General features: G+C 28.7%; 1 long non-coding RNA gene across 2 annotated transcripts in view; it reads left to right on the top strand.

The window, feature by feature from the left end:
- The window catches only part of LOC142331235 (uncharacterized), a 34,419-nt gene extending 20,889 nt beyond the window's left edge, over positions 1-13,530 (top strand). For both annotated transcript variants that reach the window (XR_012757926.1, XR_012757927.1), the window contains 2 exons: positions 5,345-5,502; positions 9,687-13,530. This is a non-coding gene — a long non-coding RNA (uncharacterized LOC142331235). The remainder of the gene's footprint in view (positions 1-5,344; positions 5,503-9,686) is intronic.
- Positions 13,531-15,462: the final 1,932 nt, after the last annotated feature.

Genomic DNA, 15,462 nt, shown 5'->3' with positions numbered 1-15,462 from the left:
ATTTGCCAGAGATGACCTCGTAACAGCAAGTACGGAAGAATACCTATGTAGTCCTGGGCGTAGTCCGCACGGTGAATCAGGAATACAGCGGCGTGATGTGGTTTAGTGGTAGAATGCGGCGCGGAATCTCAAATGTGTTGTGATGAGTTTGAAATTCTGCTTGAGCGTGAATGTTAACACAGAGTTTGCAGGAGAGTATTGCCATAGGCGACTGCACTGGTTAGATGTTGGAGGTACTCTGCCGAAAAGATGGCGAAAAAAGGCGGGGGTAACCAGATCCAGGTAGCGGACAGGATAGTGTGTGTTTGTATTAGTGAGGGGACGAAAAGATAACGGGTGTTTGAAAAGGGTAGTCAGAAATAACTCGATAGAATAATAGGCGCGGTCGCTAAGGATGACGGTGGGAGGTTCGAATACAAAAACAATAATAGAGACAGGTGGACTTTACGGACCCAGCAATACGAAACCAAGTGGAATTCAAACATTCCTTGTAACAAAACAACGGGACCTACCCTAGCTGGGAATTCGTAGAAATAACGGAAAAACTTTATGCCAGAATGGCGTAAACAGTGACGGTGCTAGGATTAGGAAGTTTATAAGGAACAGAATTGAAAAGATGATTTTGAAGAATCTGAAATATACTTGGTAAAATATATATGGAAAATAAACTAATTTTAGAAATGACATTAAAAAACTTCACTGGGGTAATTTTTGTAACTTTTATCCAATAAATAACTGAATAATATATTTGAAAAAAGTAATTATAAGTACAAATAATTAACAGAATTAAAAAAAATTGATTCATAAAGCTAAGATATTTGTAAATGAGAGAATTAAGTGGATATTTAAAATCCAGAACTAACTTACATGCTTGTGACAATTTGATGATAAATTTAATTTATCATTCAGTTTAGTTATCTGGTGGCAAGAAATGTTATAAAAATGAAGTGAAACATTTTTTTTTTACTTTAGTAAAATCCTTATTTAAAATAAGTAGTATAAACTAAATTAGTAAACTTATAAAACATTAGATATATATATTATAAATAAATCTGAAATTCATTTCCAGATTAGATTTTGTCAATCTTTACAACATTAAAAAAGACTTATTCAAATCTAGAAAAAAGTTTAAAGAAAAAATATGTTTAAAGAAAGAAATTCCAAAAATCTTATTATTTTAAATTAAGAACTTTCTTTTACTTGATAAATACTTTTTCCTGGATAATTTAAACCCATTTCTATCAACCTTTTTTAATAGATAATTTAATCCTGAATAATTAATACAAAGAACTATATAAAAAAAAAAATAAAAAAAAACACCAATGTAATATTACATATTGGAAATTAGTTTGTATAAATATTCTTTAGGTAATGGAAAAATAAAATGTTCCTTAGTCCTTCTCTTGCACCCTTTATAACAACATATGAATGAAGAATTATAAATACAACTTGTAAGCAGGACTAATCTTTCAGTCCAAACTTCTATAACTTTCAGATAATCTTGTACTGTATTAAGAACACAAATGGCAATAACCTGTCAATCACTGACTTCATGGATGGAATTGCACCTTCATGGATTGAATCTAATCAGTCAATCCATGTTGTGATGTATGAATAACTGCTTTTCAAAATTTTCCTTTGTGTAATCCATTAAATGCCACAGGATGTCCATACTAATAATACATCCTGCAGTGGTAGGGCGTCATAAAAGATATAATCCTAGTTTTTTTGTGATGTATATTTATAAAAGGACCTAACATTTAAAATAAAGTTGTTTAGAATAGATCATCATGCAAGCATATATCTGGAGTTTCTAAATAAACATAATATAAACTCTTCATCTATTACAAAAAAATGTTATCACGTTGCTAGCAGGGCCATTGATGCACACAGAGAACCAAAGGTATTAAATGCAATACTCCTGACCCAATGTGGGCACTTAATAATAAATACAAATATAAATCCAATTACTTTTTCATCAGATCCCATGCATATTCACATAAAAACAATAATATTTGAAAGTTAAGATAATTTACATTAGAAAAAATATTTTGAAATGTTTTAGCACTAAAACTGATTTTATATAATTGTCCAGGTTAATGTTAGTAACAGTAAGATAACATTCACAATGTTTATCCGAACATATAACTTAATAATCAATTAAAAAAATGGCAGCTAAAATAAGATTATAAGCCATTTTACCTTCAATAAAACCAATTTAAATATAAAAAATCTGTTGTTAACATGTTGACCATTTAAAACATTTAAAAATATAATAATTAAAACACAACAAAAAATAGAACCCAGGTTTATTATAACTAAAAATTTAAATCTTATACTTCATAATATAAATTTAACTAGTAAAGCAATACGCAAGTGTAATGTAACTCATAATAAAATCATTTTTTTTTTATAAAACAAAAATACAGTACAGTCCAGTTTATCAGAACTTTAAAAATCTGATACATTTTAAATTGCTAATTTAAAAAATAATAAACCTGACGGAATAGTCAATATTTTTTTAAATTTTACATTATTTATCATGATAAACATTGTGAAATCAAAGTATTGAACTAGAATTTCCGATTGTGTAAGATCAGCCCTGAATTAACTATTCAGCAAGTTTAAGAGATACTAAACCAATTATATTACATGCTACCTTTTTGACAAAAAAAAAAAAAAAACATTTTTTTTGTGCAGTGAATTATGTATTTTTTTTTATACAACTAACTATTCCAAGAATAAATATTAAGATAAGTTAATAGCTTATTATCAAGATATACCTTCTAATTTAATATTCAGATGGACTTCAGTATCGGAAGTTAAGTTTTAGTAATGAAACCTTCATCATGTAAGTTACATTGTATCATGGTGATTTCAAATATAAAAAGGTTGAGCATTACTGTTTAAGAGTAGTTTAATCTATCATCTAATGAATCTTCTGATGGATGGTCCCTGTTGAACCAAAATTTTATTGCCAACTGTACTGCTCTAGAGGGACCCTAGGTATCAAACCAGATTGAAGTGCATTTTATGCTGCAAAACTTATTGGTAGACTGATTAAATTAGGTACCTATAAGTTTTTATTAATTATAGCTTAAATCTGAAGGCAATTTAATTGATAGGATATTTCAGCAAGTTTTAATTTAAGAAATAGAATATAAGAGTAACCATCCTCTACAGTAATAGAAGTAATTTATATTTGACTAGATTCAAACTGGCCAGTTTTAACTTTATTAGTTTTCAATTACAGTAATGATGAATACTGATTATAATCAGTAACTGAACTCTATTATTAGTAGAACAAGGAGGTAAATTACAGAAGAAATATCTTATTATCAATTATTTTTACTTTTTAACAAAAGTACTTTTTAAAAAAGTCAAGAAGAAATGTAGAACAGGGCTATAATAATAGTAAATAATAATTCACAAAAAATATCTGGTGCTCAATCTGCTTAAGATATCAATATAAGACAAATTCTTTAAGGGCAGAAAGCTCTGGCCAGAAATGGAACCATAGAACACCAAAAATAGTGGATATAACAAGTAAAGAAGGTAAAATTTATTACACTTATAAGAAATGTCATATTTAATGCAGGCAGCTGTATTTGATAGAGAACAATCAATAATTATGCCTTCAAAATTAAGATGTATTAGTTTTTTTTTTTTAAATAACTATTGCCAAGATGTAAACTAGGGTAGTCCAAAAAATAACTTTCAAAAGCAGGGATATATAGGGAAATTGTTTTGTCATTGGTAATGCTGAATATTTTTATGTTTCTGGTAATGTTTATTGGTAATCCTGAACAGTTAGGCATTCTGAAATGTTTGTGTTTAAAGATGAAAAATAATTTTTCCATTAGATCAGTAAGTTTTTATTTTAGAATGTTATCTATGAATGAATTCTTACATTCAAATATAAGAATTACTTTAATATGTTTTCTGACATTCATGAGCCAAATCAATGTAGTATAAGATGTTTTGTGGATCATCTTCATAAAAATGGAGGTATAGAAAATTGACCATTTTCTGGTTGTTCTAGTGTTAAAGATCTAAGTTACTGAGACTGTCTAGTCTCCAGTAAAATTATTTTACAAACTATTTTCTCAAGTCAACATTTCTAAAACAACAATTTTAAAAGCAAAAAAATTGTTAAAATTATGAAATTATAAAATCAGTGTTGTTCAATAACTTAAAGAATTGATAAAGCTAAATGGATTAACTACTGTAAGCGATTAAAATCATTTATTAAAAATAAAAATTATATTCTACAACTTTTTCAGTAGAAGAAAATGTTTTTTTTTTTAAAGCAGATAAATTAACTACTGAATTTGGGACAGTGTAAATCTACACACACTTCTAGAATTATCTGTACTAAGTTAAAAAGTTTTTGTTTTGCTGAGCCATTTTAGAGAATAGAATTATTGGAACTTTTTTTTATTATTAATATTGTAAGTAAACATGTTTAATAAACTATTACACCTCAATCTGTTGCTTTTTTATAATCTATATATTTTGGTATTATTACCAAAAACAGAATGTCAGAGTACATACAATAGTAAAAAAAAAATGGATCTTTTGATGACGGTTAATTTCAAAAGGATTATGGCCTCCCCAAAACATCACAAAATGTTTTCTTCTGAGGCTTTCGAATGAAAAATGCTGTGATTAATAATAATAATAATAATAATTCTCTCAACACTGAACAACTGAAGAACGCAAACATAAATAAAGAAATTGAAAAAATTACTAGAGCAACATTATGAGGCACCAAAAAGATTAAAAAAAGGTGACAACTAGCTCTGAGATAGGTAGCGGGTATTTTCAACAATATAAAAGGCTCACAAAAATTAACAATGTCTGTATTAAAATCTGTTAAAATTAAATACATATATTATCTACTTTTTTTATATTGATTCATTAATATTTTATGGGATAAATGATTTTATAACTTAGCATATGTAGAAAAATAAATATCCTAAATAAACAATTTAAATAGAAATAATTTATTTTTTTAAATTTATTCTTCTATCTCTTAGAAGTTATCAAAAATTGTAATTATACAAATTCAGTTCTATTTAATTATATCAGATAAATTCAATTACACTGTATATTAATACCAGAAGAAAAATTATAATATTTTGAATAGCCACTTTCAAACTTATTTATTTTTTTAAAGTGATATTCGGAAAAATTACTTTTTTAATTAAATAAAATTAAAAGCATAATGATCCAACAATACATAGCACAATAGCAGTAGTATATTTAACATAAATTTAATTGTATTTTGTTATACTGTTATTTACAATCATTATTTTTAATTATGTACAATTATTATTTACAGTGATAAAAACTACAACAGGTACAACATATTATACAACTACAAAAATGTCCAATTACTTCATTTAAAAGAGAAAATAAAAAGAGCTGGTTATTTTTTAGCCAGCCACAAACATAGGCAATACATAGTTAGAGAAGAAAATTTATATTTGTCTTAACTCAGTAAGTTAATAAATGAATAAAGATAGTTTTAAGTTAGGTTTTAGAATAGTAAAAGCAATTGTTAACATGAAGACTGCCATTTCACAAATAGTAATAATAAGTAATGAATAAAAAACCTTGAAAACACCAATATTATATATATATATATATATAAAATTAAAAATAATAAATGTTAAAAGAGATCCTGGATAGGGTGGTAAACTGCATCCTTTATAAGTCTATAAGGGCATCTTTTATGCTTCCTGCTTCAGAGAGTAGCATCCTGAAGGAAAAATACTAACAACCTAAACAATTTTTTAAAAAAACCTGTAGATCAACAAAATTAAAGAATGCTGAATGCAGTTCAACTGCATTGCCGTTGACATAGTTAATAACTATGCCAGCAGGTTCAACAGTTAGTCATTCTGAAATGTTTGTGATTAGAGATGAAAAGTGGATATTTCATTAGACCAATGAGTTTTTATTTTAGAATTAAAACTTAATGTATACCATATTCATAAAAAAATTAAATCTTAATTAAAAACAATGCTCAGATTAAAAGAATCCTGACAAAAAAGATTTTTCCTAAATCATTATGCATGTCTAAAATTAATTCTAAGATAATAATTCAATATAAAAATTTGGCACATCATAAATAGTGCATAATAAATTATTAGTATAAATTTATATCTTTCTTTAAAATGTTATATTACAAGATAAGTGTATTATCTTGTAAAAAATAACTACATATATAAACTAATCTAGATAAAGCACAAGTAAAAGTTTTTAACTTAAATTATCATGACAAAATATTTACTCAATTTTTAAAAAATAAATTTATTTTCTTTCACAAAATGGGGACTCATAATAAAATTATATACTCATAAATTTATCTTGATCATTAATTGTTCAAATTTTTATTATTTTAGTTACTGTTGAAATAATTTTAACACACTAATAAATTATATTAGATTCTAAAAGATATAAGTAATACAGAAAACATCAGTGAAGTTAAAAAACTTGGATTATAGGTTGTTTTAATGAGTAAATCTAATTTTGCATGTATGATTTATGTGAAAGTTGAGTTGACTGGAGAGCAATATCAGCAATATCAACAATAATAGGATGATAATTCAGATTAAATTAAATAAACTATAGGGGGCACATAATAAGTTGACACATTTGAATTTTTGATTACCTATTTATTTTTAAATTTAATATGATTACAACTTAACATACCAAATACAGTGTTTGTGAAAAGTTCTTTTACTGCATGACATGTTCAATATGGGTACTGTTATGCCTAACAACCTCTTCAAGGCGAGTGTGTACGTTTCTATGACTCTGTGACACAAGTCCTCTTGACTCTCTTCACACAACTGAACTATCCGTTCACGCATTTCCATAGATTTGCAGGTCTTAATCGGAAACATTTCTCTTTTAAATATTCCTATAAAAAAATGTCATAAGGATTTAAATCTGAGCTCAAGATGGTCAAAAGAGACCTCCATTCTGGCAGCCTGGACAGCAATTTGAAATTTTGCAATTACCAAAAACTGAATTTAAAAAATCCAACATAACATTAGTGATGTGAGGGGTTGCACCATCTCGCATAAAATGTTGAGTATCTAAAGGCAATGTACAAAATAATTCCTAGACATATCCAAATAGCATTGAGAATTAACTGCATGCGTACATCGAAAAACATGGCCATACCAATCCGTGACTGGATAAAACTGCTCAGTTACTTTAGGCCCATGATGTTTTTCATGCACAATTTGTGATGCTGTTGCCCAAAAGTAGAAATTTTGTTTATTATCAGTTCCATCAATATGAAAATAGGCCTCACCTGAAAACCAAGTATTGAACAGAACGTCATCTTTCCCTTCTAACCTCCGTGCAAACACCAAACGTTTTTGCTTATTAGATTGTGTTAACTTATGCAGGACAGTCAATTTGTATGGAAACAGCTTGAGATCACTGCGTAACATTCTTTGTACCGTAAAACACGATATTCCCATTTCTCATGAAGCTTGCAATGTAGATTTTTCCAGACTGCATTGTATGGCAACTCGAAGTGCTTTGATATTTTCCAGAGAACAAATCGGAGCTGCTTTAGATTGCTTCTCTTCTTTTATGCTGCCTTCTTCCTCAAATTTACAGTATAAATGAAGAATGGTGTTTCTTACTGCAGTCCATCAAATGTTAGAATGAGTTTGAAATTATCGCTGAGTCGCTGTAACACTTTTGATTCAGCATAAAGAAATACAACTTCAGTGTGTTGTGAATTAGACAAACATCCATGATCGGTCATAGCATAACAATAACCGATGCGTTGCAGAATCAGAAAGGAATACAAAGACTAGGCGACATCTACTGTATTTCCATGAAATTGGGATTACGCATGCACAATATGAAACACCACGTAAAAAACACTTATTTATAATCGACTTTATAAATGTGTCAACTTATCGTGCACCACTCTGTATAACCAAGATCTCTAGGATGATCTAATTGATCTAATTTTTAACAAAATCAAACCATACTGTTTTGCCTTGAAGTACCTTAAAACTGTTATTGTGTCATCATTATTAAATATCTATTATGCTTTCATATTTTCCCATATAAAAAATAATGTCTTCCTTTAGGATGTCATTAAAAACACCTCCCTAGAATGACATAAAAATCCAAACCTTAACCTTTCTCAAAATGTTAAAATGAGTTTTTAAGGTACAAAAATAGGCTGTCAGATCATTATTATCTGGCACCAATAAATACAAATCATGTAGAATGATATTTATATTAAATAAATTTGCTAACTTTTACTGGTGTTTATAATTATGAATATGCAATTTTTGTTAAAAAGAACAGTCAGTTTAAGAAAACAAAAACATCCACCTCTACCAAATCAAGTAATGAAACTCTTTTTATATAATTCAATGCAATATTCTCAGCTTTACAAAAAAGAGCCTAACTATGATTCTGAAAATTTGTCCTACCATTCTATTTAAAATACAATTGAATATTAGTCTCATGATTCATAGAGGAGGATGTAATGATTAAATATGTTAATCTTGAGAACAGTAAAAGCAATTATTATGTAATTCTAATTATGAGAGTTTTGAGGGAGAGAATGATAGCTATAAACAAAGTTTTGTGCATATGTTTCATTGACTGAGAGAAAGCCTTCAATAGGGTTAAAAGGGATAAAATAATGAAAAATTTGAATAAAGAGAATTGGACAGTAGGAATAACTTTATTATGGAATTATACATACAATAGGAACAGGTTCTAATAGATGAAACAGAAGCAGTAAAGATGGGAAGAGCAATTAGACAGTGATGTTGCATGTCACCAGTCATTTTTAGTATTTATGAAGACTAACTAATTGTGGAAGCTTTGGAAGACTTACGGAAAAGTGATTATGAGGTAGGAGAAGAAATAGACAATTATATATGCTGACAACCAAGTAATAATGGCTACAACTGAAGAGAAGCTGCCACAAATGAGGGGTAGAATAAATAAGATAGGAGAAAATATGGCATGAGAATAAACACTGATAAATCCAAAGTAATGAGATTATTGAGGGAATACATGGCAACAAATATTTCTATTCAGGTGAAACAGTCGGTATAGGTTGTTTTAAATACCTTGTAAGCACAATAGTTTGAGGGAAAAAACTGTGGAAATTAGAAATCTGCTTATAACAAAATGTATACATATTGGTCTGAGAGATTTGTAAGATGTGTGATATTATATGGTGCAGAAACATGGACAATAAAGAAAAGTAATTCGATATGTGAAAAGTTCTTAAATGTAGCTGTGGAAGTAATGCAAGAGAACTGCAAGAGAAAGACCTGATTAATAGTCAGGTCTTGACAACTATAAATGTGAGTATGATGAACGCAATACAAAGAATGCTAATGGAGATAGGCCACAGCTTAAGTAATGATTGTATTCAAAAAGTACTAATTGAAGGAAAATTGCTGGAGTGAGGGGAAGAAGGATAGGAATGCTGGATGATTTGAATGAGAGACACTATAATTTAAAAAATTAGGCTTAGAGAACTATCATCATTATATATATAATATATTTTTATATATATATAAAAACTTTGTAACATTACATTTTATGTACGTCGTATTTCTTAAATTCATTGTTTACAAGTTGTATGTTAGTAATTCTAAAGATAGCTTTATGTGCAGGGACAGCGCCGAATCGCCGTTCCCAAACTCAAAAATTGTACACCCGGAGTTTCATCTCACGGAATATACAACAGGCGTGGTCCCGGATGCTGCCTTGATGATCGCAGCACCCGGTGATAGACTGGACGAGACTGGATACTGGATAGGACGACCCATCCGAACACTCAAGAACAACAAAAGAATAAGCTTAGAACTATCATCATGGAAAATGCTGTTTCTTGATATTATATGTCGATAGCCAGTTTGAATGTAAAATAAAAATAAATATTTTAGTATAAAATTACCAATCAAAAGTTATCGTGAAAGATGGACTAAGGATGAAAAATACTAAGGATGATTGTGGTGAGTGATAATGTCTATTAAAGCAACATACTCTATAACATATAACTTGTAAACAATGAGAATTAAAGAAATTTGTCGTACATAAAATATAATTTCCCAAAGTTTTCTTATATATATGTATATATATATTGGCCATATGTTAGTTTTCATATTAATTTGTTTTTTACACAGGGTGTTTTTTATTTTTTTTTTTAATACCTGTTTACCTTGAACGGCAGGAATATATAAGAAAAACTGGTAGGTATAAATAAATGAAAAAATATATATAATATATATATATAAAAACTTTGTAACACTACTGTTTATGTACGTCGTATTTCTTAAATTCATTGTTTACAAGTTTTATGTTAGTAATTCTAAAGTTAGCTTTATGCGCAGGGACAGCGCCGACACGCCATCCCCAAACTCAAAAATTCTACACCCGGAGTTTCATCTCACGGAACATACAACAGGCGTGGTCCCGGATGCTGCCTTGATGGTCGCAGCACCCGGTGATAGACTGGAAGAGATTGGATACTGGATAGGACGACCCATCCGAACACTATAGAACAGAAATATTCTTTCAACCCTGGAAAAAATACGTAACTTACATTTGAGAAGTTACAATCTAAGATTTTAAAATTATTAGATTATCAATAGATATTTAGCTAAAATATTAAACTGCTATTAAAACATATATTAATTAATGATATTTGACATTTAAACTACTAAAATTAAATAAATTTCTGAGTTCAGCTGCGCAGTACTCAGAGGACTGAGTGATGTTGATATGGCCGTTTAAGACATTGTGACTCAGGCCCCTAACAACTACTGAAAGAGCTGCTGCCCTCTTTCAGGAATCGTTCCTTAGTCTGGCTCTCAACAGATACCTCTCCGATATGGTTGCACCTTCGGTCCAGCTACTCTGTATCCCTGAGCACTCAAGCCCCCTCACCAACGGCAAGGTCTCATGATTCATAGAGGAGGATGTAATGATTAAATATGTTAATCTTGAGAACAGTAAAAGCAATTATTATGTAATACATTATATGAGAGTTTTGAGGGAGAGAATGATAGCTATAAACAAAGTTTTGTGCATATGTTTCATTGACTGAGAGAAAGCCTTCAATTGGGTTAAAAGGGATAAAATAATGAAAAATTTGAATAAAGAGAATTGGACAGTAGGAATAACTTTATTATGGAATTATACATAGAATAGGAACAGGTTCTAATAGAAGAAACAGAAGCAGTAAACATGGGAAGAGCAATTAGACAGTGATATTGCATGTCACCTGTCCTTTTTAGTATTTATGAAGACTAACTAATTGTGGAAGCTTTGGAAGACTTACGGAAAAGTGATTATGAGGTAGGAGAAGAAATAGACAATTATATATGCTGACAACCAAGTAATAATGGCTACAACTGAAGAGAAGCTGCCACAAATGAGGGGTAGAATAAATAAGATAGGAGAAAATATGGCATGAGAATAAACACTGATAAATCCAAAGTAATGAGAATATTGAGGGAATACATGGCAACAAATATTTCTATTCAGGTGAAACAGTCGGTATAGGTTGTTTTAAATACCTTGTAAGCGCAATAGTTTGAGGGAAAAAACTGTGGAAATTAGAAATCTGCTTATAACAAAATGTATACATATTGGTCTGAGAGATTTGTAAGATGTGTGATATTATATGGTGCAGAAACATGGACAATAAAGAAAAGTAATTCGATATGTGAAAAGTTCTTAAATGTAGCTGTGGAAGTAATGCAAGAGAACTGCAAGAGAAAGACCTGATTAATAGTCAGGTCTTGACAACTATAAATGTGAGTATGATGAACGCAATACAAAGAATGCTAATGGAGATAGGCCACAGCTTAAGTAATGATTGTATTCAAAAAGTACTAATTGAAGGAAAATTGCTGGAGTGAGGGGAAGAAGGATAGGAATGCTGGATGATTTGAATGAGAGACACTATAATTTAAAATAATAAGCTTAGAGAACTATCATCATTATATATATAATATATTATATATATATTTATATATATAAAAACTTTGTAACATTACATTTTATGTACGTCGTATTTCTTAAATTCGTTGTTTACAAGTTGTATGTTAGTAATTCTAAAGTTAGCTTTATGCGCAGGGACAACGCCGAAACGCCGTCCCCAAACTCAAAAATTGTACACGCGGAGTTTCATCTCACGGAATATACAACAGGCGTGGTCCCGGATGCTGCCTTGATGATCGCAGCGCCCGGTGATAGACTGGACGAGACTGGATACTGGATAGGACGACCCATCCGAACACTCAAGAACAACAAAAGAAGAAGCTTATATAATCTGTATATTTAATGTTTTTTAATTACATGAGGGTAGCAAGCATTAGGTTAAGTTTGGTTAGCTTATGTTAACATTGTGTGAAGTTCAGTCATGGAAACACATTACTTTCTGGTTAGAGGATTTATCCCATTTACGGACAACATGTTGGGCTTGCTAACAGGTTTTGTTGATGTTATGGCGTATGTAGCCTGCACCCTACCGACTAATCCTCCACCTCACCAGCCCCCCCCCCCCCGCCTCTCGAGGCCAGAAACCTCATTTAAGCATTAGTCATCCTCAGGAGTGGCCTTCGAGTTCAGTGTGTTCAGAGTCCCCGTGCATCATCACTGCCACCCATCCATGCAAGCACAAACAAACGCCAGCTCTGCAGAGGATGTCTCACTCATCACTCTTCACTCATCAGTCCGGTATACTTCACCTTATTTCTTGAGGTTTTTGCTGGTCTTCTGTGTTCTGCTGGATGGTCCACATGTTATTATCAGGGAGCCTTACCTCCTCATTTGCGTTTATCAGCCAAGGCAGCCAAGACAAGGTTGCATCCCGTTTCTTCTCATTGTATGGAGCAGTCCATCCTTCTCTCGCAGAATCTTTGTGGCTAGTTCCGCTACTGCAAGCCACTCTCTATCTCCCCTGAGCATATACTCCAGCATATTGTCCAGTGTTAGTTGCAGGATCCCAAGGTCTCTCCATAGTGAAAACCCATTACCTAACCAAACTTAACCTAACGGTCACTTCGCTTCCTAAACTCATTTGATTAACATTAAATATGCAAATTATATACAATCTATAATTATTTTACCATTTTAAATGAAGTAGGTGTGACAGTAGCACCATCCAATCTATGCTACCACCAATAAGAAGCAGGTAAAATCTTATTGTAGGACACATAAAATATTACATTTATTAGAATCTGTTAGCTAACTTTTGCTAAAATTGATAAACTTATAAAACTTTGTCAACATTCTGAGTAGCTTTTTAATTTCATCTTCTTATCAATTACTCTTCTATGAAAATTAATGTTGCTCAGTTTTGTTCTTACAAATTGTCTTAAAAATTTAGTAAATTAAAATGACATTTAAGAATTTTATAATTACTTAATTTTCAATATTTATTTATATATTAGTTTTTATATATATTAGTGATGACAGGATTAAAGAATTCATCACCAAATATTTAACATACAGAAAGCATTATTTAAAATTAATAATTTTATATAATTTCATTGAATAATTAATTCTGTTGTTCTTACTTACCTACAAAGAAATAAATTCTTAATTTGATTTTTGTAATAAGATATTGTAAATTAAAGCTCAATTGCAGTTAATCTGAACTGCATGATAGAATATAATGGAACTTATTTCATTTCTTTTCCAGTATATTTAAAAAAAATTATTTATTTAAAAGAAAACTCAAAATAATGATATTAATACAAGGAATCTGTTTGATCTATCTTAGAAGTTAAAATAAATTTATAGCAGTTATCAAAATTTACTTAATTTAATTTATTATAATAATTTCATTATTTTAATTTAAATGTAATAATCTGATACAAAATTATATACTATTTTTTTTTTTTTTTTAGTATAATAAATAACAATAACCAATAGTAAATTTATATAATTACTATTAATTTAAATAAATTATGTTACTGTAATATAACAATAAACCATTTAACAAGTGCATAATATATAATTATATTTATGGTTTATAAATATGTTTTAATAAATAATTTAACAACAATACTATTTTTATTTAAATGTCATAATTTAAATACAAATAATAAACGATTTAAATTTTATTGTAATTAAATTAATTTATACATAATAATTATTATTATTATTAATGAAAGTAATTTTAACTATACTGTTAAATTTTAATAGTTTATTATTAATTATTATGATTATGATAATATTAAATTAGATTTTAAAAAAAATCTAGTCAAATAATTTTAGAATATAATATTATATATTTATATTACTATTAATTACATTATAGAAATATTATTAAAACTATTGTATTGGATATTTTGAATTATTGTATTTTTTTAAAACAGTTAAATTATATTTATCATTATTATCATCACTTATTATATTTATGATTGATTAATTAATTTATTTATTGTTATTTTCCAAACAGTTACGATTTGTTTTGTTATGTATATTTTTTCTAGTCATTTGTAGTTCCTGTGTTAATTTTTATTACTGCATTTCTATTATAATTTTTTATTTATTGTAACTGTATTTTTTCTTTTTCTAGTGATGAATCTGTGTATTGTCAATATTATATTGTTAATATTGTTATTATATATTTTATTAAAGAAAAAAAAGAAAAAAGTAACAGAGTAATAATAATACAACAGGTTTTAGTTACAATATACAAATTTAATTTTTTTAAATTTATTTATATGAATTTTTTATAATATTGTTTGTATTTTTAGTTACTAGAGTCTAAAAACAATAATTATATATTGTAAACCTGTTGTATTAGTTTCTAATTCATTATAAAACTTTTTTCTTGTCGAAAAAAACACTTAACAGGAAATTAAAAATATTTATTTATTATTATTATTACTGAAGGGTGAATATAATGACACATGCTTGTAAATATTATACAATGTATGCATGTGTTTAGGTTTAAACAATCAGTTTAAAAAAAAAAACTAAAAGCTTTAAAAAACAAAACAGATTTTAAAATGTGGTCTGAATAAAAAGTAATAATAATATAGTATAGAATTTTGTAATTATTTCAGCAATTTCCTCTCATTTTTAATCAAAATCAAAAAAAGAAGGTGATTCTCAATGAATTCTTTAGGATTTTTTCTTTCTTCATGTAGTTCAATCCTTATTCCCCACCAAATGAACAAATTTTCAAGATTCTGTTTTTGCTTTTATTTCATGGAAGTTAGTTTTTGTAATGGGAGTTAGTATGGGAGTTTTATATACATAGATAATTTTTTTTTTATCACTATTCATGAACATACTGCTTATTGTTTGTGCTAAGTAATGATGTGTCATGCTAAGAATACATGGCAACTTACCTAGAATGCTGTAATCCACTCCAATAATACAGTGTATAATTTATTAAAACAATTGTAGGCCTACCAGATATTT

This window comes from Lycorma delicatula, chromosome 10 (assembly GCF_047948215.1).
Source record: "Lycorma delicatula isolate Av1 chromosome 10, ASM4794821v1, whole genome shotgun sequence".
NCBI classification, from domain to species: domain Eukaryota; kingdom Metazoa; phylum Arthropoda; class Insecta; order Hemiptera; family Fulgoridae; genus Lycorma; species Lycorma delicatula.
This window is presented reverse-complemented; position numbering and strand designations above follow the sequence as displayed.